Source organism: Castor canadensis, chromosome 14 (genome assembly GCF_047511655.1).
Source record: "Castor canadensis chromosome 14, mCasCan1.hap1v2, whole genome shotgun sequence".
In the NCBI taxonomy this organism is placed as follows: Eukaryota; Metazoa; Chordata; class Mammalia; order Rodentia; family Castoridae; genus Castor; species Castor canadensis.
Window position 1 is genome coordinate 61,095,422 of NC_133399.1, and position 21,172 is coordinate 61,116,593.

Below are 21,172 nucleotides of genomic sequence, written 5' to 3' on the forward strand. Positions count from 1 at the left end.
CTGGAAGCCTTTCTCAGGATTTAAATTTAAAAAGATTGTTAGCCTATCCTTTAATAAGTAGTCAAATAATAAGTGTTCAAGTCCTAATAATGTAGTACTCACAATTTTCAAACCATGGAAGAATAAATACTGCCTCATTTTCTGCTTCACACTGATGTTCACATGGCACTGCTTTTGTTTGTTTGTTTGTTTGTTTGTTTTTAATCACAATGACTACTAAATGCCTGGCTTTGAAAGAGAAATAGTGATCCAACATGGAAACATGAGCGACCCTGAGCTACAAGTTTCTGCAGAGTCCTGCATCAACCCTATGAGTCTACTTAGGGACCACAGGGCACCCAGTACTTTGGAAACCAGTCATGGGTTGAAGAGGGTGAGCACACTCAAAGCCACCCTCTGCTCATGGACAGTCTGGTCAGGTGACTGCTGGGCATGGAAATAGGACAAAGCAGTATGTTTAGAGTCTGAGGCACTTGTCTTGATTAGGGACAACTCTAAAGGGCCACTACTGTGTCACAGCTCCCTCCAGAAGCAGCTGAGGCCTGTGCAGCTGAGGCCTGTGGAGTAAGGACATTGCAGCTAAACTTCCCCCTCTGCCAGCCCTGCTGCTTCTCTTCCCCAAAGCTGATGCCCAGGACTTGCCCCAGTGAACTACTCTGTCTACATCTCCAAATCCATATCCCAGGGACCCAACCAATGCTGGCTGCTCCAAATGAAAACTAAAAAATGAAAAAAATCGTTACATTCTCTAGCTATTCAGCTGAACATATAGTTTAAGCAACATTTATTTTTTAAACATCATCTTGCAGTTTTGTTTGGGACTGCATAAACATTCAGCAATTCAACCTCACTTTTTTCTGTGAAAATCCAACAATTTCAAAAACAGCATAGCATTAATTCCATTCCACAGCTGGTGTGTTCTCTGGAGTTTTATTTTAGTGGTGGGTACATTGTCCATATGGTATACCTAACTAAGGCTATGCTGCACGCGCATCTAGGAGCAGCTTCCAGCCTTAACTGTGTTTGTAATGATATTCCCATCTGTAGTAGTGACATGAGGCTTCTAAAAAGCCACCCTTAGAGTACACTTTGTGTGTGTGTGTTCTAGGCTTCATAAATGTTGGACAAGTACACAATTTCTTTGAAACATATCAATTCAAATGGAAGCCCCATGAGGATCCATCTTACCCCAGTGCCTACTGCAGTGACTAGCAAATGACAGGGACACACAGATTTATATATGAGTGTATGCCTTAATCTTATACAGATATTGGTTGGTCATACATGTATATATATAGAGAGAGAGACAGCATGAATAGAAAAAAATATTAGAAACTCAGTTTCTCTATTCTCTTTAAGGATGGTAATCTTCCTGCAATACAACTACAAGACAGAATTCATTAATTTCTCTTAAAATATCAATCATGGTTATTATGACATGTATGCATTTTAAGAACATAGCTCACCCAAACAGATGTGCTCTTGCTGACGAGAAATGGGGGAGGCTGTCCCCAGTAATACTGCAATACTCATAATGTACCAGAGGGACACAATTCAATGTTTAAAATTAAAGAAAGTTTTTTTTAATTGCAGCCATAAGTGCAGTGCCGAAAGTTGGCAACTGGAAGAAATGACTGCCTATAAATTTACTGTATGCTATGAGCCACTGTTTTAAATGGCTGTGAAGCAGGTGTTTGCCAGAGACTTGTGTAAAGCTAAGAAGTTCACAAAAATATAAATAAATGGTGAAACTCTGTGTTAGATCTTATAATTTAAGATCCGATAGCATGCAAGGTTTTACTTTTCATTTCAAGAATACACTAAACTCCACCAACCACTACTATAAAGATAACTGCACAGTCTATCAATTTGCCATAATAACTAATTAGGAAAGACAGTGTGTTGTATTACTATTTTTGTTGCTTTAAAGGCTATTCCAAACAATAAAAAAAATAGAGAGAAAAAGCTAGGTAAATAAGGTTCACAATTAATGCAATATAATCAGAATCAGAAAAGGAGTTTCTTATAAAGTTCGAGACAAGCATTAGGGAATGATTCCATGTAAAGATAAGATGGTCACTGCTTTAATTAAATGAATGACTGAGTGCAGTAGGTCTGACGGTATCTAACCCCAAATTCTATAAACAATAGCTACAACCACATACAATCCTATATATAAAGCCAGAGAAATGGACTGCACACTACATAATGAGTTTACCAGGCCACTCTCAGCATCCAGTAGATAATTACTTGAAATGAAACAGGAGAATACATGAGGAAAATAAGGAGAATTTTAGATCAATTGATACTGCCCTAAATCCCAGGCCTGGTAGAAAGAAAAGTTCATCATGTCTCAGATTCTTTCATTTCTTGCCCTTCCTTCTCAATTTCCTCATTTTAACCAAACAACAAAAGAAACATCCAAACAAAAGAATAGAGTGGCTCTTATTTTCTGCTCTGGCTTAGATATGGTTTCACTGTGTCCCCCAAAGGATCACGTGCTTAGAGGTTTGCCCCCAGTGTGCAGACATTGAGAAGTGGTGGAACATTTGAGAAGCAGAACCCAATGGGTAGTGATCAGGTCATGGGGTTCCCTGAACCTAGGTGGAAGGGATTAATAAAAGACTCCTGAGACTGGATTTATTCTCACAAGAATGGGTTGTTATTAAGGACATTAAGCTATCTTGAATGTCTCTCTTGCTTCTTATCTCACTTTGTGATCTCTCCCTCTCTTACAAACTCCCACCATGACATCATGTGATGTATACTGCAGCCAGAGTCACCCTGCTCTGGTATCTCCCAAACTGATAAATAAACCCCTTTTCTTTATGTATCAGTCAGGATCAGGTGTTTTATTACATAGCAACAGAAAATGAACTAAATCATTATCTTCCTCCAAATCTTCAAATCCTACTGTCACTGAAGACTTCTCAGACTTTGGTGATTGGGAAGTGTACTCAACACAGAATTTTAGGTCAGAGCTGCCCTTCGGCTTTACCTACCTGTGTGACCTTGGACTCATTCCATTCAGTGTACTTCCATTCAGTGTTCTGCAGGACCTGTGTCATTGGGTTGCTGTTCAGACTGAATGAAATAATTCATTAACATACTGGCCACACTGCCTTATATACAAACCAAGGGTGGGAGAAGTAGTGTCAACACAGCAGCAGAGGCAGTAGATTGTGTCAGTATTATTGCCAACCAGTGGAAACAAAAATGAAGGTACACGTGGTACACACGGTACCTGGTGCTGTGGCCATCTTAGTTTGGGTAAGCGCACTCTGTGAGGTCCACACACTAATGAAATCATCCGAAAGTATGTTGTTCACAATGCATCTCCATCCATATATCTGACTGCAGGTTGAAAGCAAGTAAAATTTTGTCATTTAAAGTACTTTCAAATAGGTTTATAAAATCCTCTTTCTAAGTTTTCTAAGTGAACAGATATGAAAATTTGTAAGAAACATAAATAGTATTTGGCAACAAAATTGTAAATTAATACAGTCATTTCCAAAGTTTCTTTCACAAAATGTGTGCACTATTATAGGACTTTATTTTGAAAGTCACTTATGTTTCCACTAATCTTTATAATGATAAGAAATTTCAAAATACAATTTTCCAACCAGGCATGGTTGCTCAAGCCTGTAATCCTAGCTACACTCAGGAGGCAAAGATCAGGAGGATCATGGTTTGTGATGAGCTTGGGCACAAAGTTCACAACTCATCTCAAGCAATAAAAGCTGGGTATGGTGACACATGCCTGTCATCCCAACTACATGGGAAGCATAAAAAGAGGATCAAGATCCAGGTTGACCTGGTCATAAATGCAAGACCCTATCTCAAAAACAGGCAAAAGAAAAAGGCTTGGGGCACTTGTGTAGCAAACACAAGGCCCTGAGTTCAAAAATCCCAGGACTGCCTAAACAAATAAATAAATAAATGTGATTTTGTAAAACTTTGTTAATTAGAATACAAATCCAGTGGTACTCACAACTACATAAAAACATCAGTAAACCTAGAAAAAAAATTTGGAAGAAATTATGTTATTCATTTATAAGTTCAATAACTTTGCCTAAGACAGAAAACTTCTATATGGTTCAGAAAACATTCATGGTTATTTCTCAACTCAATACAAAATATTGACAAGATTGTGCAATAATTTAAAAGTCTAATTTTTCTCTAATATTATCTAATTTAATACAACATGCTACCCTTTGTGCCTATCTGGCTTAAGTTTCTAAGCCTTTGAACAGTTTAATCATGAATGATGGAGAAATAAACTTTATCTGAGGCAGTTTCTCATTAACCAAACCCTAGAAAATTCTTTTTATCTTCATTGAAAGACCTATCCATTGGCAATTACACCTCTAATTTATTTATTGTTTAGAATTGAGATTTATCTTCTCTGGTATAACTTTCCCTTAATGGCTCAATGTAAGAAAAATTTAGTCCTCATGGAAGTTTTATATATGGCCCAACACATTGACCTTTCCCATGGAGAGGTGAGCTGTGTCTCCTTCCTTACAATCTGCCTGGGTTTAAGAGAGCTTCAATCTATTACAGTATGGAAGAAGTTACTACTGACGCTGAGTTCTTTATTAGATCTGGTTTTCTGCCTTCTGTCTAGTTGTCTTAGAATACTCACTTTCAGGAATTCCATTTTGAGATGCTTCCTCTCAGAACCTACTCGCCATGCTGAGAGCAACCTGTGTAAATGGGTCATATAAGTTTTGTGATGACCATCTCAGCTAAGCCTCACTCTCACATATGTCACTAAGATATCAGGTATATGAGGAAGTAAGTTCTTTTTGAGTTCTCCACCACCTTCCAGTCACTTCCAAACATTCAAGTCTTCCCTGTGGAGACCCCAGATATCTTGGGGCAAAGACAAGCCATTTACACCTATTACACTCCTGACCCACCGAATCCAAGAGTATAATAAAAATGGTTATCTTCAGCCACTGAACTGGGAGAGTTTATTAAACATGCAACAATTTAACTGGAATATATCTTTATGTACTTCACTCATGTAACCTAACATCACGAGCTCTGAGATGTTCAGATTTCTGAACTTTTGTCCAACTATTTGACACACTCCCAAGCAGAACAGTTTATCCTTTAAGTCTTCAACTGCACTTACTGTATTTTCCCAACAGTATCTGTTGACAAAATAACACATTTCAATTGAATGCCATAATGTTTTCATGTATATATGATTTCAGTCACTTTCACTAAGGAAAGAGGAATAAGCGCTGGTAAATGGATGGAATTGGAGAACATCATTCTGAGTGAGGTTAGCCTGGCCCAAAAGACCAAAAATTGTATGTTCTCCCGCATATGAGGACACCAGATCAAGGGCAAACACAACAAGGGGATTGGACTTTGAGCACATGATAAAAGCAAGAGAACACAAGGGAGGTATGAGGATAGGTAAGACACCTAAAAAATTAGCTAGCATTTGTTGCCCTTGACGCAGAGAAACTAAAGCAGATACCTTAAAAGCAACTGAGGACAATAGAAGAAGGGGACCAGGAACTAGAGAAAAGGTTAGATCAAAAAGAATTAACCAAGAAGGTAACACACACGCACAGGAAATCAATGTGAGTCAACGCCCTGTATAGCTATCCTTATCTCAACCAGCAAAAACCCTTGTTCCTTCCTATTATTGCTTATACTCTCTCTTCAACAAAATTAGAGATATGGGCAAAATAGTTTCTGCTGGGTATCAAGGGGGTGGGGGGGAGAGGGAAGGGGCGGAGTGGGTGGTAAGGGAGGGGGTGGGGGGCAGGGGGGAGAAATGACCCAAGCACTGTATGCACATATGAATAATAAAAAAATTAATGTATAAAACATCAATTTATGCAAGGCTCTGGATTCAATCCATAGCCACCTCCAAAATAAATTAAATAAATAAATAAAAATATAGATTCGAGTTCCTCTTAAAAAAAAAAGAGGAATAAACTTTTCTTCCAAAGGTCTGTGACCAATAATCTTTTCGTATAAAAACCCTCAAATAAACTTATAATCATTTATCATTAAATTTTGTGAAATTCTGTTAAGTAGTAAAGTGAATGCTGATTTTAAACATTGAGAAAAATTAGAGAACTGATATTCTGGAGGCTTGTTTTCATTTTGGAAACGCTGAACATAGTTAGAAATATAAAATTAACACTCATGTTCTTATTGCCTAACTTCAACAATTATCAACACAGAGCTTATCTTTTCTCCTCTATATCATCTCCAACGTTTTCCATCATTCAGAGTATAGTGATACTAATTCCTAAGACACTTCATAAGCATTTCTACCTGCTTCTTGAAACCATGTCAGCAAATTACACCCCTCAGGTCAAATACAGCCTGCTGCCTGCTTTTATAAAGTTTTATTGGAACACAATAACATTCATTCAAAAACAGAGCTAAAGCTGCATCCCCTAGAAGAGTTTAACAGCTACAATGTAGAACATAAAAACTGCAAAGCCTAACAATGGCTTGCTACTCATTATAGCTCCTTACCTAGATTCTGTAGTATGACTAGTTCATAGCCTCATAATATTATCAATAGTCTTAATATGAACTATGGGTAGGATTTATTGCTAATGACAGTTTCACTCTGAAAATCTGACTGCTTGTCAAACCTGATTTAATTGTTAGTTTTTCCTCCCAATAGAGAAGAGAGAGCAAGCACTCAGATCTGGAAAGACAGATCCCTTCCATTGCTTCTGGTTTCATCTGTGTTTCATTATTGGGACTGTTTTCAAGGTGTTTGCAGGAATATTTATGAACCATCTGCCCATCTTACACAGTTCAGAGGTGACCAGACATCCTCTGGCTATCCAGTTCAAGCCCTCTGAATTGTGTCAACTCTGCTCCTCTCTCAGGATACCTCAGGGGGCCACAGGATGGTCTAGCCAATAGCCTGAACCAGCACAAAAGTCAAGTTGTATTTATTATTTTTTTAAAAGATTAATGCCTTTTACTGTCTTCCACATAAAATGTTAGGTGTTTAATAAAGTTTGTTGCAGGCATATGAATAATCATTACAAAGTATTCTCTGCATCTTTTCATATACTTGAAACATTTCATACAAAAAGGTATTTTGCTCCCACACCAAAAAAGATCCTATTGCCCCACTTTGAAGAGCTGTGAAGTTGTTTTACCATATTATTTGTTTGCACATACAACCTCTACAGTGACTGAGCAAACAGATCAATGAATTGATAAACTCCAACTTGTGCTGAAAATTTGCTCTTTAAATTCAATGGGTAGGTACTTGAGCACATGTTTTCATCCTCCAACTGCTACTGTATCTTATAAATTACATGGCCTTAATCTATGTTTTTACTTGGACCAAACAAAGGGTGACCCACGAAGCTTAAGGTTTTTTTGGACTCTCCCCTCCCCACCACAGAAAATCTACCAAAAACAGTATTAATTATGGCAAAAAAAATGTGAAATTATGTGATACATTTGTGACAATTTTATAACACTAGAGTTTGCATCCAGTATAGTAGGCACTCTCGTTTTTCAAAAGTTGACAGCTTAGAAATTTGCTGATAGCTACAAGGCAAGTCAGTGGGGAGATGAAATGAGGGTCATTCAGAAGGTTTGGAAGAACTGAAAATCTAAACCACCTAATTCCAATTCTTAAGGACAAGTTACTGGCTCCATTTATATTTTCATATCTATTGCACCATTATCAAGGCTTAACTATTCATATACTGTTGAAAGCCTAGTGTCTCAGTGTTTGGATACAAAGGTACAGATATAAATATTTATTATCACTAGTTTGAGTAAAAAAGTACATTATTAATCTTTGTTGAGCATAATGAACTACACCCAAATGAATAAACACAGTTCCCTAAAATTTAGTAACATGGTACAGAAATAAGAAATGTCTTCTTTTAATAACTGACTTCAAAGGGAAGAGACTTCTGTTCAGTGTAAATATTGTAAGAGTTTGTAATGATGCTCACCTTTGAAATGAACTTAAAAGGCAAGTAGGTGAGTGTCCACCTCACAGATGAAGTATCTTTGTATCATAGAAAAAAAGCACATGCAAAGGTACAGTTAAGAGATGTTCATGACAGGATTTTGTGCTAGATGTGTAAAATGGAAAGTGGGTTAAGGGATGAATCTAGAATGGTAGATTAGGTTCAAAATTACCTTATCAAGGAGTTTGCACTTAATCTTAAAGGCAAAAACAAACTACTTTTGATTTTCAGGGAGTAATAAAATAACAGGGTTTTAGAAATACATTTCTGGTCTTGAAGATGAACTGGACCATGAGATATGAGAAATGCAATAGTTTGGATGTGAAATATCCTCCAAAGGCCTATGTGATGAAGACTTGGTCCCCAGGCACAGTGTTATTGGGAGGTAGCAGGACCTTTAGGAGATGGTGTCTAATGGAAGGAAATTAGGTCACTGGGGTTGAGCCCTTGAAGGGGATATTAGAACCTCAGTCCCTCCTCTTTCTTTGCTTCCCAGCTACTATGAGATGAAAAGGCCTCCACAACATGCTCGAGCCACGATGTACTATGCCAAAGCAATAGGGCAAGCAGCCATGGACTAAAACCTCTGAAACCATGAGCCAAAATAAGTCTTTCTTTCCTTAAGTTGATTTTCTCAGGTATTTGGTCACAGCAACAGAAATCTGACTAACACAGGAAAAGTAACCAAATCTTGTTCAAGTACCTAATATTATAGGATTCCACCTGAATTTGGGAAGTAATTGTTTTCCTGTCTATAAATCACTTTGAGAAACATCACCATTATTTTAAGCACCTTGCTGCGAAATGAAGTTTCCAGATGAATAAACCTCAATGTGAAGAGAATGTTTCAGCAGGTAATGGAGCTGGGACCCAAGCCACTCCAACTGCCAGCCCCAGAAACAAAGCCACTGTGACCCTCCAATAAAGCCCTTCTTCAATCTGTCATCTCCCCTTACTTGGGATGGTCTGTTTCCTACTACACACATGGCATTACATTGAACTACATGTAAAAATCTTATTATTGTCATTGCTTTAAGCTACTCTGGTTGTGTTCAATAGTTAAGTAAGCTCTGAAGTCATTTCAAGTTGAACATCACATGAAAAGCCAAATATTTAAAAAGCCAGTCTTTCTACTGGGCAAATATTTACATCTTTAAAACATCCAGTATTTATTCAGACAAGCATAACTGTAGTTTCCAAAGACATCAGTCAATAGAAATGTACGATACCTAGAAATGGGGAGAAATGACACTAGAAGAGAAGAAGCTCTTATTGTGATGATGGCTCTGGATTTTAGCTCCCTGAAGTTTATGCTACAACTGAAGTATTATAATCTATTAGTTGCAACAAAACCAAAGAACCCCCCATGACTGTTAAAATGTGTGCAGGTATCCAAATTTAACACTATCCTATGGCCCAGATTCTTCCTCTCACATCTTGAAGGAAATCTGGAAGGTTTTTCACCCTGTCCCTTCAAGGCATCATTCCTACAGGTCAATAATGAGAGACTGAGAAACCAGACAACTACTATAATCCATCTCAGTATTTTGCCCGCTTTGGATTTATCAGTAACATCAGACATATTCGTGCTAAAGATATATTTGCCTTCAAACAGTAGGAAAAGCACCTTAAAAGCTCAATGAAAAGCAACCTCCTTCCCAAACCTACTAGGACAATGTAACTTCTAAACAATCCCAATTATAAAAAACTAGGAAGCATACCAAAGAGAGCTTACATTGTTCTCATCAGAATTTAGAAAAACATGCCTGGAAACCATTTTCCCTCCATTAAACAGCAACAGTTCATACTCAGAGCCACTTATGAGCTTCTGTGAAACACACACACTCACCCTTCTAAAGCCAGACTATGCTTCCCTAAAGAGGATGCGCACAGAGATGAGCTCCGAGAACCCTCCACTGAGAAATGGCTTGGCAGGCTCTACCATAATAAACTACTGTTTACCTTTTGGATTCTATTTATACCACATGCACACTGTTCATCATTATTAAATGATCCTTTTTTTATCTTTCTATGACAGTTACATATTTTAACAGGTGACAGTTTGCCTTTATAAGCAACAAAACACTGGTTTATTAGTATGCTTGTGTGGTATAAAATAGAGTTCATTTTTTACTGAAATAACTGGAGGAAAGAAACATCAATTGTGCAGGGTTCTGAACAGCTCAATGTGGGTATAGAAGGTACTGGCAATAAATTAAGATAGGTTTGCCTTATTTATGAGTCTTAGGTATTCCTTCATAGTTGCTACTGTGCATGAATTTTAAGTGGCCCTTAGATGGGCCAGCCCATCTAAAGCAGTGCCATAAACTCTTATATAGTTTACAATTAATCGCTCTCTGCTGTGAAGTCAAAGAAGAGAATAACTATCAGAAGATTACCCGTGGCCTGGACCACAGCACTGCAAACTGTGAAAGAACAGGGGGAGGGAGGGAAGGAGGGAAGATGAGAGAGAGAATAAGAGAATAAGAGAGAAAAAGAGTTTAAGAGAAAGAGAGAATACGATAGAAAAAAGAGAGTAAGAAAGAATATGACAGAGAAGGACTGAGATTGAATATAATACCAGTGAGGCATTGAAATAGCAAAGACCGTTCCTTATCAAATTAGACTCAAGCAAATCCCAATCTGACTCCTTCTGGAAAAAGCCTGCAGTGCCCTGGCTGTCTTCTTGGAACCAGGTCTGGTGCGATTTCTCAGCAATAGTTTAAGCTACAACCACTGGAGTCCTCCCAAAAAAGACAGTATTTCTAGAAAATGGCACTTAAGGATCACAGCCATCCAGACACTTCATATGTCATGTTTATATTTAGTAGTAACCATAAACAAATAAACCCTTCTTCAGATGATACTGTGCTGTGTGTGCTTTGTGGAGGAGGCAACCTGCCCATCACACAGAATGCCCTTGTCTAGTGCTACCATGAAGCCAGACTCAGTAGATCATTTCTATAGCTGCTCATAGTAAGCACCTCATTGGGTAAAATATGGTCCTTTCAAATGATGGACCACTCTAGAGATGTCTGCTGTATAACAGGTGTGGTGCTGGACTGAGATAATGGGCCTGGCTGGTGGTTCAGTTATTTGTTTCTTACCTGACAGGTAACCCATTCTCTCCGGATTTCCAAGTACACATAAGTATACCTGTCACTCCAAAGGCAAAATTCATTCAGAATAACACTGGCAAGTTCCTGATGGCTATGATTTCATTCTTAGGAGCCCAAAATTTAGCAAATCAATGCCAAGATGAGAAGCATTTGTTTCCTTCATTAAAATTTTATGGGGTGCCTCTTATTTTTATCCCAGCAAGAGCCTGGGAAAAACGCTACATAGTAGTTTCTTCTCTGGTGAGTTAAAAAAGAAAAAATAAAATCCCAGCAACAAAGGAGCTGTTTTGCTTTCCAAATATGCACTCATCCTGGCCCTCATGCCCTCCCTGCCTCGTCCACCTTCTTCCCAGCATCCACACAGACCGGCCCCGAGGAGACGTCTTCTACATGTTTTCATTATAGCACTTTAAAAAAAAGATCAGTCAGCTTTTTGCACTCTTCTCTCTCGCTAAAGTTGCTTCTGCCCTTTGAAAATATGAAAGCCCTTGAGTGATTTTATATTTTCAAAGGGTAAAAGTGCTAAAGAGCACTCCTATATTTCAGAGAGGAGGAAGAAAAGGAAATCCGTCAGCCTAAAGTGTTCACTTGGAAAAGGTAAAAATAAACTACCAGTGTGATGGGGAGTTACCTGGAATAATACAGATACCACTCTGCAGTACACAGCTGCAAAACAACACCAGGCATCGCTCAGGTGTTCATCTGCATGGGTCCTGTTTCTAATGGAACCAATTTCTTTGCAAGCTACAATCATAATGAAGAACATATGGCCAGCATTCACTTCTGGATAATATTATATTATGGCCAAGATCTGTGTTCCTTCCCTGCCCTCTGTCTTCCTTCCTTCCCACCAGCCAGCCCTGGGCCCTCCCTGCTCTGAAAGGGCTTCTCTCTCCTATCAAGCCTAAGGTCTTTTCTGCAGGGCACTGGCTCCTCTTCTCTCAATTCTTCATAAGGAATGACTTTAGAGAAAGATAGGCTTAGGTGTCCGAAGTTAACTCTAAAAACAAAGAAGCAATCACTTCTCCCAAGAATGTTCATGCCTTCCCTTCTCCATGGAAAAAAAGGTTATCTTTGAGAAAACATAACCCTAGCTCTCCAGTCAGCCAGGAGAAGAGCTTTTCCTCAAGTAGGGGCTTGACTCTTATCTGACGCCTTCAGTGTCCTCTGTCTCCCATTCCACCCTGCATAATTTCCTCTCAAATTTCACCCTTCACCTCAGCTATCACTCCCCCTCTGGCTAAACTCTCACTTCCAAGCACTGGAGGAGGGCAATTAGCTGTGCTGCCACTGGTATCTGCCTGCTGGCATCTTCCTCATTAGACTGACATCTTTGATGGCAGCTACAGTAGCTTTTATTTCTAGCTCCCAGTTACTAGCACAGTGCCTCAACTACAGCAGTAGTAATAAATACAGATAAGACACTATGCATTAGAACTTTGTACATATTAATTCAATAATTCTTCATAGTACTCCAATGGGATATTTACTGTTATTTATCCCCATTTTACAAATGAGGAAACACAGAGAAGTAATTTTCCTATAGTCGCATAGCTATTAAGAACAACAAAACTCAATACTAACTTGAGTGGTCTGACTCCCACAGTGTGCACTTTATCACTCTTTTTCAAAACTAACAGATTACTACGGCTTGGATGTTTCATGTCCCTCCAAAATTCATTTCGAATCTTAATCCTCAATGCAATAATGTTAAGAGAGCTCTGCCCTAATTGGTGGGATCAGAGCTTAAGGGAGCAAGTGCGTCTGGCTTGCCATTCTGCCATGTAAGGATACACGCCTGTCCCTTCCTCCACATGGGGATACAGTAAGAAGGCGTTTTCTGTTACTATTAACAAAACACCTGAGATAATCAAACAATTTTGGAGTTGCAGTCCATGGTCACTTGGCCCTATTCCCATGGGGCCTGTGGCAAGGCAGCACATCACAGCAGAGAGCACATGTTGGAGCAAGCTGCTCACCTCATCATAGCCAGAAGTGAAAAGGGAGAGGAAGAGACCAGAGTCCCCCAGTCTCCTTTAAGGCACAGTTCCCTTGAGGCCCTGAAGCCCCACTAGACCCCACCTCTGAATGTTTCCATCACCTTCCAATACCATCAAGCTGAGAGCCAAGCCTTGTGGACACTTATGCAAACCACAGCAGTTACAGCAGTGGGAAGGGAATAAAACACAAGTTTATTCAGTAAGTGCTTTTTGGTTGATTTGCTAAAAAAAACTCAGATCCATCACTTACAACCTGTTAAGCCCTAGGAAAAGTTAGTTAATGCTTTTCAATTTTATATTATTCTTACCAATCTTAGTTTCCTCCCATCTAAGACTAACAAAAAGAATCTGCAATCCAGCTGACATAGTAACATGTATGTTAAATATAGCAGTTTCCCTGCTCTAATACTCACCAATGGGGTTAAAACTCACAACAAATTTTCAAATTATAAAAGCCCAGTTAGAAATGCAGGTTACTAATTTTACCAGAGGTGATGATTTGGCCTATAATTCATACTCCCAACTATTCGTACATCAATGCACACACAATCTTTGCCCAAAGCAAGGTGGCGTCATACATAATACCCACTCCGTGGAACAGGTCGTCCACCTGCAATTTTAAACTTGGTCCTCTGGATGTTCAGGAAACATGAGGCCCTGAAACATAAGGACTGTGAGAACTGGAGTCCAGCCACCAACCAACATAAGAGCAGCTGGATGGATCTGCCAGCAGACCAGGATTCAGAGAGTCAGACTTCATCATTTCTGTGCTATTCGGAACCAAAGGGGAAAATCAGAACCTATACTAGAGAATGGTTATGCATTAAGAAAAATTATAAACTATAAACTGCCATGATGGATTCCAGTTTACATTTGCTCAGGGAAGTTCTTATCCTACCTGGTGATTAAGAAGAGCCTGAGAAAAGCTACTTTGGAAAATTGACTATGACTGGCTCTACAAGGGTATTACAGACATGAAGAAGCCTGGAACTCACTCCCACCCCCTCATATAAAGTCAGAAGGCACTATGACAGGATGGTAGGAAATGTATTGCATGTGTTGAAGTTAGGTTGCCCTGGGTTCCAATCCCTACTCCCCCACTTACTAGAAGTATGAACCTGGCAAAGTATGTGAGTTTCAACTTCCTTTTTAAATAAAACTCATAATAATTTCACCCTATAGAGTTATGGTAAGAATTAAAGCATTTATTTGTTTAGCATCTAACATAGTGAATGGCACACAGCAGACACTCACTTGATCATATATAATTATCGAGGCAGACCTCAGTTAACACACAATATCCCTTGTATTTGGAAACTACATCCATCCATTCATCTATCCATTTATTCCCTGAACTGTTGAAAATGTCCCAAACAACAAATATACAAAGATTCAAAAAGCAAGCCCCTATCCTCAAGATGCTTTATTTGAGGAAATATACACATGGGGCGGGGGGCAGAGAGGGGAAGCTTTTGTCAATAAAGAACTGGAGACACCGTCAGTTTAGAGGCAAGTACTTTGCAAGGAATGCTGGGGGTGGAGAGATAGACAAATTGAGAGCCTTCATATTGTCATGATTTTCAAAAAAAATAGAGTCTTCGGATTTTATTTTCTATGTCCTAATTACTTCAGATACATTTTATTAATAAATCAGTTTAAGAAGATTGTAGGAAGGGGACTTGGCAAAGACTGATGGTGCTAATATTAATTAGCTTTGCCGATAAAAAATTATATACTTGTTTATTTCTATCTAACTCCAAGAAAGTATACATGATGATATCATTGCTCTTAGTCAACCAGAGATTGCGCTTTACCACACTAAGAAAACCTCCATGCACGTAAGGACACTAGATATTCTAGATAAATATGTCCCAATTTCAGTATGTCCAAAGCAGTCACAAGAGCTAATGCTACCCAACATCAGATTCCCTCTTCTGCTGAGACAAAAGTCATGCATGGTAACACATCCAAAGAAGGAAAACCATGCTTCAAAGTTGTCTTGGGAAAGTTTAAAACACACAAGCAAAACCCTTCTTCTGAATATCAATAGTGGTAATTCAATCACACTCTAGCCTTAGCTGGAGAGATTAAAAAAAAAAATGATGTATGTCTGTGTCTCTTATTAGTTCACTTACCACAAAGTATTACTCTAAACTTTTGTAGAGAGCTTGCTGCCATAGTCTGGAACACCACAATGGGTGAGTCACTAGCTCTGGCCAGTTGCTGCTAACAATAAGTATGCAACATTGCAAAACCAAAGCTTTGAAGATATATAATATTACATGGAAGGTACTTAGCACCTGTTATCAGAAAGTGAGCATTCCGTAAAGGTAAGAAGAACAAGACCTGAAGTGTATCTCTACTTATTTTCAGCATCTTCACACTGGCTCATACTTCTGGACCCACGAAGTTATATGAGTCTGGGCCCTGCATTTAAACTCTATAAATTTTAGCAACTATGGGTAAGCAAATATAATAAGACAAGTTAGATAATTTCAAAATTATTTTAATTCCAATTCAATGATTTATGAAATATATCCTACATAAAACACACTACACTCTATTTATGGGTATCAATGATAAACAAAGTATCATGCCCTGTTTCAAAAGTTTACGATAAAATAGGGCACAAAAGAGAAAGAAATAACTGTGAAATGACAGCACAAGTCAGAATATGAGAGAGGAAAGCAGACAATGCACAAGAAAAAGGAAATTGTGGAGTGGTTTTGAGACTCAATACAAAGCCCAGCTGAGTAGAGGGTACTTTAAGCAGGACAGTAGGAAAGAAAACCAGAAATAATTAAGGGGGGGGGGGATGTTGCTGAAACAGTTTTAAAGAACATGTAATGCCAGAATGAATTCCCAGGCATATGAGACTCTCATAAATTAGGCAAGATGACACTGTGATCACTAGAAAAGAGGGGTCTCTTCAATAAATGGCTCATTCACATGAAAAGAAGAAATTAAATCCCTAACTCAAACTATACACAGAAAAAAAATCTATTCCAGATGGATTGAAGGCATAAATATTAAAGACCAAAATGTAAGATTTTAGAAAAAAAATGCAGGACAGTATTTTTAATGAAATTTAGGAAAGCTTTCCTAAGCGTGACACAAAACAGCTAAATATAAAATTATTAATAACATTGATTACATTAAAATTAAAAATTCTAATCCATAAGAAGATACCATAATTCCATTTCATCATAAAATATCTAAAACAAACTGGCAGAAGAAATTCCAATAATTCCAATCACATAGAGCACACTAAGGATACACACATACACACACACACACACACACACAGAGGCAATCCCAGACTTAGGAGGGTTCAAGATAGGATTCTTCCACTTTAAAAGAATATGAAGTGACACTCATTCAGTAGAAACTGTCACTGTAATTTATGAATTTTGGTGTTATCTTGGACCAGTGATTTAAATTGCAAAACTCTCCCATGATGCCAGTCACATGATCACAAGGGTAAGTATCAATCTACAGCTCTTTGTAATGCTAAGTTACAACATCTGGTACGTTAAATGCATTTTCAAAATATGGTATTTTCAACTTGTGATGGGTTTATCAGATGTCATACCATCGTAAGTTCAGGAGCACTGATATAAACAAACACACATATCTCCACACACAATTTAAACTTCTGTAATCCACTGGAAAAAACCAGAAAGTTTGATTAGGTGTTTTACAAAGGAAATATAAAATGGAAGGGCTGGTGGAGTGGCTCAAGTGGTTGAGTGCCTGCCTAGAAAGTGTGAGGCCCTGAGTTCAAACCCCAGTGCCACCAAAAATAATCAAACAAATAAATAAACTGGAGAGCTGGGATGTGACTTAAGTGGTAGAGAGCCTATCTTAGAAACATGAGGCCCTGAGTTCAAATCCCAGTCCCACCAAAAAAATAAATATATATACACATATATAATATATATAATTGCAATCAAAGAAATTAAAAAGATGCTTAAGTTAGTTAGTAAACAAGAAAATGGAAATTGATTGTTATTATCTAGAAAAGTTAACACATTCATGTTCCAGGTCCAAGTAATCTTTTCAGTCATATGAGAAACACCTGAAAATGTGTGGTGAATGTCCTAGTAGAATTTTTTCATAACAGAAAATACCTAATAGCCACCAAAATTTCACTAAGAGAAAAATAAGTAAATTGTAGTAGAGTTGTATAGTTGGATATTGGACTTCAGAGAAGTGAATCAGCCATAGTACAAGCAATAACAAAAAGGAGACATATTAGGAAAAAAAAACTGCTGAAGGTAGACTACATTTTGTAATAAAATTAATGTATCTCAAAAAAACACAAAGTAACCTATGTTTAGGAGTACATTCCTATTTGTTAAAATTATTTTTAAAAAGAAGGGAAGAAGCACAAAATTCATCAGTGATTATTTCCAAGGATAACCAGAGGGGTGGGTCAGAGTTGACAGATGAGTGGAAGATGTTGACAACCTCCTTATTTTTAAGTATGGTGGTAAATTCAGATACCCAGTTTGGTTTAATAGTTTTAAAAAACTGTATTTCTTCATATGCAACAATTAATAAATAATGAAATGTTTTACATAGTTTTTATTTGATTTCACAGATAAATAACGACTGGCAGTCCTGAGCAGGTGAGTAATAACAGAAAAGCTTGCCTTAGGAAGAATTCCCATGTAGAGATGCCCAGCTGTTCCTTCCCCGTCTTCATCACCAAAGGGTAGTGACCAGGACCTTGCACTACAGGACATACATCACCTATATCCTTTGGATACTAAGAGCAGTATACATATTGTAAGCCACTCAAATATGATTTCTTATTATTTATATCCTGGGCTGTTAAACGTTAGATCTTTAATGTTTCCCAAAGGCCCATGTGTTAAGATCCTGGTTCTGGAATCTGAGTGGTGGGGCCAACTAGGAGGTCACTGGGATGTGCTCCTGAAGGGTATTATGGAACCCCATCCCCTTCCTCTTCCTCTCTTTGCTCCCTGGTCTATGAGATAAGTGGTTTTTTCTGCTTCTGATGAGACATGCTGCCTCACCACAGGCAAAACAATGGTGACAACTTATCGCACACTAGAACTCCAAAACTGAGTCAAAAAAAAATAGTTTCTCTTTATAAGTTATCTCAAATATTTCATTACAGAAATGAAAATCTGACTAGCATATGGCCCCAAGACTCATTAGATGAGGGTTAGAGGAAAATAAGTAGTCTATTTGTGGACCCTGTGCTCTTGTACAGAAATCTACAGTACCATCGCCAATCCTGTGCTCTTAAGTCTCCTCTCATATTGTATAATCTCTAATACTCTCATTGTTTTAAAAATATCTAACAAGAAATATCTAGGCCTCATTCAATGACATGATTCAAGTTCACCCACCCAAGTCATTGGAGATCCAGTATAGACAGAGAAGGCCTAATGGAGCCAAGGGTGAGTCGTGAACAGTCACTTACATCCCTTACATTTATGCTGTGATGGGAATGTCAAATGTGTCCTCCAAATCTCAAAAAAGATCAGATCCTACTTTATACACACTGAGTTTCTACCTGTACACATTAAATCAGCGGCTTTCCATGGTGGGTTCCCAAACTGAGAGTTACCTGAGGAACTTAAGAAAAAAAACTGTAGGGAGAGGGTAAATGGACACAGGGGGTGGGGGGCTTCTCCCCAGTGAGATTCTAACATAATTCCTCTGAGATTCAGGCTGTGGAATCAGCTGACTGAGAACTTCAGAATTAATTGTTTCTTGACAGAATCTAAAATACACACATGTATATTTCTAGAGAAAAGATTATATTAAACTTTCAGTGCTCATCTTTCAGTGTAGTATGTTTAAATAAAACTGTTTAAACATACTTTGAAGTACTAAATATAAGAGTTAAGATTAAAGAACAAAGGCAAATGCCTACACATTCAAGGCACCTGTGTGATTTTCTCACCTAACTTCCTGCAGAGTTTGAAAAAATAGCTTTGGGTGATGACCAGAGATCTATCGATATAAAACCTGGGTGCCATTTCTGGCAGCAAGATCCTCCACTGATAAATGCTAAATATAGCCAAACTCTGAATATTTTGACACCTAATCTCTAAGAATCAGAAGTTTTCAACACCCCATGTGTCTAACACTTTCCCAGCAAGGTGGCATCGACATGAATAATAATCATGACATCAGAGTCTGTAAGCTCCAGACCAACATAGCGGTGACTTTTTTAAGTTATTCTGGCTGTCAGGGATGCAGAGTTTACCTTAAAATCAAGACAATAAGCAGTGCATGAGAAGTCACTGAAATTTTTAAAACAATACCCAGCTACCCCATCTCTTTGCATGCAGATCTATGGCTTTTGAGAGGTATCATTAATATGTTGCTGCCAACATCCCAAACTTTCTTCTAAAACACACAAGCTGCACATTAAAAATGTGCTCTACCTAGTGTTTTCTGAATGGCCAACCACTGCACTCATGGAAGTGGCACTACCTCAAAACCATAGGCTCTGGTAGCCACCCAAACTAGAACTTCTACCTTCTCACCACATGGGAAAATGCAGATTCAAAGAGTATAATTAGAAAGTATAAGTAAAAAACATATCCTGACAAGAATTACTGGCTTGTAGCAAACACCATTCTACAATTACTTCCTTTGGGTAAGCTATAAGCTTTTCTATTCTAACTCACAGCATTAACATCACATATTATCAGTGGGAATTAAGTGAATATGTTCTTCCCTGTGACTATAGTTTTTAATTACAGCAATATTTAGAAAATATTTAGGATCTACTAGTAGACTCATACTAAACCAGAAGTTAAAAATTCAAACAAAAGCTTAAGACTCACCTTAAATTTCACCCAAACACAAAGCAATCTATAATGCAAATGTTTTTTACGATATTTATTAGCCCTGCTACATGGAACTAACTTGAGTAATGGTGCCAGCATTCAGTGATTCCAACCAGAGTCAAAGAAGAAAATCTATCTTATTTCACAGATATTCAAGAAAATATAAGCATGTTAAATAAAATGAAAACATCCTTTGACACAAGGGTAAAATGATCAATAGTCTTTAGTCTGCTGGTGTCATTCTTTTGAATCCTTTGTGCCTCTATTGATTACTTTTGTTATTATGAGTCTGAAAAGGAAAGGAAGCAAGGACAACATTGAGAAAATGAAGGTCTGGATTCATGGGCAAGTGCTGACAGCCATGACCTCAAAAAAATAGGCAAGCAACTTCCTTTTCCTACACCTTGTTTGTTCAAGTATAGATCTGGGCCTTGTCCTACAAATTTTAGGGTTCTTTTCAAGAACACAATTTTATGACTTATTTTTGGAATTGTCAGGGGAATATATAAAAACTCAGTGATCAAATTTGTGCTTACTAATTGTTAAGTAAAGAACATGCCAGGGCTAGGGTGCAACTCAGTGGTAGAATACTTGCTAGCATGCATGAAGCCATGAGCTCCATCCCCAGGAAAACACATACACACACAAAAAATTAAAAGACCACTGCAGTGTTTTATATCTCCTAGTAGACAATGTAGTCCATAAATCTAGAAAAAGTATTACATGTCCCTATGGGCATGCAATTATTGAAAATGAGGACCAGTTGGTTTCCTTGTCCTTTCAATCTCTTTTATAAATGTAAGGTCATGGATTGGCGACAGACAGGCTGAGTGCTGCTGTATCCTATGAGTTTTGAGTCAAGGCACTTGTTCAAGTAATTTGAGAAGACCTGGCATAAGGAAATTTAATATGAAACTTCATGTATCTGGTTTCCTCCAAAGGAGGAAAAGTCATTCTAGCAAGCATTGGCCCATATACTCGATAGAGTGGCAAGAGCTCTAGAAGAAAACTTCTCCAGTTAGTTTCTAATCAGCCCACTTCTAGCTGTTATCCAAAATACTTCGGACCAAGTTATCTATATGCTATGGCCAAAAACAGTACTTCAGATCTCAGAGATTTTCAGATTTGAAGGTATTTGCAAATACTTTACTAGTTGAGCATCCCTAATACAAAAATTCAAAATTACATATACACATAACATAAATATATACAAAAAATTAAAGATT

General features: G+C 38.0%; 1 protein-coding gene across 10 annotated transcripts in view; it reads right to left on the minus strand.

Moving 5' to 3' along the window:
* Unc5d (unc-5 netrin receptor D) overlaps positions 1 to 21,172 on the minus strand; it is a 528,179-nt gene that overhangs the window by 495,311 nt on the left and 11,696 nt on the right. The window lies entirely within an intron of this gene.